Genomic DNA, 3,182 nt, shown 5'->3' on the forward strand with positions numbered 1-3,182 from the left:
TACTCCCCGCGGCGTACCTAAGGCTGTTACACTAATATTGTTTTTTCCGAAACTTGATTTATTTTTGTCGTTCCAAAAACTGGAGATTTTGTCAAATTTCTTGGTGTATTGTCGTTATAGTCAGTATTTTTCGAAAAGTTTCTGAACGAATCTGATAAATTTCTAAGCGAGTCCGGAGAGTGGTTCATATTGCGCAGAGAATCTGATATATTCCTGGGATACGATTGATTTGCCATCATATTCTCTGTTAAGTTTCTATTACTCAAAATGTTTTCAGTAATATTTCTCACAGATGTTGGTGAATGGTTTTGCAGGTTCCTCAAAGACTCTGAAAGATTTCTTAACGTTTCTGGCGAATGATTAAGACTTCTCATGTGCTCTGTGATATTTCTGTTATAGTTATGTGCTTCGGCAGCATTATTATCGTATCTTGTAGGTTTTTCAAGGCACTAGGTGAATGATTTTGTAAATTTCTCAAGAATCTGAAAGATTTCTCACTCCTGCTGGCGAATGGCTAAGTTTATTAGAGATTCGTGCAAATGTCTCATTGGCAAATCATTTGCAAATTGCATCATCATCGCTTCGGATATATGTCTAGGATCACTAAAATTTCTGAGAGATTCTGATAAATGCCGTAGAGATGCGGGCGAATGATTGTGCAAACCTCGAAGAGGGTCAGGCATATTTTTTAAAGTCTCAGGCGTACTATGTAAGTTTCTCACAGAATCCATAAGATTTCTATTGCCTAAAATAGCTTCTGGTATGTACGTTGGCGGTGAGTGGCCTAAATGTTTCAAGGATTCCGATAAGTTCCTAACATTAGGGAAGGATTATTGGAATGATTTCTAGGAGATCGTGACAAATCATGGGGTTCGCTGGTTGAAACCCGTCGTGTAAATCTTGGGGTAAATTTCGTAACTTGATGTAGAAAAACTTGTAGAATTATGATCGAAGTACGATGATGTTGTCGATTCTCCAGATAATGATTTTCTTTCATCTTCTGTGGATGGTGAAACTGGTAGGGTGATAACTCTTGACAGAAGAGCTGTCGATAGATCGAGCGGTGTTTCTGGAAAAAATAAAATAATATGTAAAGGATATGTATTGAAAGCAGTATTATTTTAACAAAAAAAAACTTTTAATTTTCAATATTTTTTAGTAAATTATGTAAACACAAATCGAGATGAAGAATTATATTAAGTTTTCAACAATAAGTTTAGATGGGTTTTTAAGTCATAACTATAGGCATCAAACACAAATATAATACACTTAAATTAAAAATTCAATTAATAAAATGGTGATGAATTAATATAATATTTTAAGCTATTAAGGGAGACCGGGTACGGTTGTGCCAGGGTATCGTAGTGAGTTACCATAACATTGAAACTATACTGATTATGACATAGGGTTCAAGGGGTTATATATAGAGACATTAAAAAATAGTACAATATTTAAAGGTGTTGATGTATATTATTCTTGTGTACACACAAAGAAAATTAAGAAATCGCTTCTCACTGATTTCGCAGTGTGTACGACAAGAAGCTTATTAGCTTCTAACAAATTCCCATCGGCGATGCTTATCAGATTTGTATCACGTGGCCGCGCATCGTTGTGTGCGCGCATTATTGACACTTGAATGGATGCGCGGTTCTTCTTTGGCGAAAGATTAAAAATCTAACGCGAGAGACATGGCTGACGTTTCGGTATGCGAAAAGACATACCGCAGTACAAGAGTATACTCTCAAAAAATAAATAAAATTCCGTATCGGTTATTTATTTCTGTTAGCATATCTGCTGTCTTTACTCGATAATGCGTAAGCAGAATGACAAGCACGAGGCCCGGGAGCAGCATGATAGTAACTGATACTTCACCCAATGACATCATGCTTTGCTATATTTTTCTATTCATAAATAAGATTATAATTGATTTGTTAATATGATATTTGTAGCTTCATTTCATGCTATATAACCATTTCGGTTTCGATCAATGATAAATCGATGTGATGATCTACTGAAATATGTTGTTTTGGTTTTCTTACTTGTTACCTCGTATAATAGTTTCTCAGTTTTAAATAAATATTTATTTTATAAATCAAATGAAAACTGAACAAATTATCTATGTAATTATGAAATTCTTTAAAATGCCAAGTTTAGAACAAAGTATTGAAATTCTTTACTCAAAAATATTTGAATATTACTGTGCTTACGAAACTTTCAACTTTTCTGTTGTTTACATCGTTATTATAAGCCATTGTCTTTTCATACACTGTTAGCAGTTCCATATTATACATTTTTATAATATGCTCAAATAATTCACGCTTTGTAATAATACAAATTTGTTTGCAAAAAAAAAGTTAACAATCGTGCATTATTGCAACATTATTTACTACTATATCAACAATTTTACTTATTTATTATGCTATGAAATATTGGGGTGTCCAAAAACTCCAAAAATTCAAGTATATTTTTATACTAATTATTTTTCCAAGGATTTCATAGCTTGGTTTTTGTTTCCGGGACATCTAGATGTGTGTAATACTTTTTGTTACTTCGAAAACCAAAATAACATGTATTTAATAGATTGTTACTGTAATATAAAGAAGAGTCTCTATATAATACATATATGTAGACATGTTAGGCGCCTTAGGCCTAAAAGAAACGATTGCCTCAATCCTGCACAATACATGGTTGCTTTATATACATGCCCGGAGCTGATATAGTTATTTTGCATGGACTTGATTTTGATGTCTTTCTAATGCCTTTGATGTGCTAATTAAATCGTTTTAGGGGTTTTTCATTTCTTACGCCGTAGGAGGGTTGAATTTTTATATTAAAGAATAATTTTTTTATTTTTCTTCGCCTCGATAAAATATAAAAACATGGAAGCAACCTATCTTTTGCAGATCTGCTTTAACATGTACATTTATATAGCATTGTAAAGTTAAATCGGTAGTACACGGATTCGATTATGTGGGCTTGTATTCTTAATGTTCTGATATTCTGCTATATGTGATAAGAACATATTCTCACAATAAATCTTTCAAGATTTCATTAAATGATACCATACCCGAAATTATGCTTAATTTGTTCAAAGATTAATATCGAATAAATTAGACAATTAAGCAACATTTTGGGAATTTATAATTATTCAAGATTAAGAAATCGTTATCACTTTTAAATAT

The sequence above is a fragment of the Ctenocephalides felis genome, unplaced genomic scaffold (assembly GCF_003426905.1).
Source record: "Ctenocephalides felis isolate EL2017-DRISC unplaced genomic scaffold, ASM342690v1 CF-g0.4_SCAFFOLD_03571, whole genome shotgun sequence".
Taxonomy (NCBI): domain Eukaryota; kingdom Metazoa; phylum Arthropoda; class Insecta; order Siphonaptera; family Pulicidae; genus Ctenocephalides; species Ctenocephalides felis.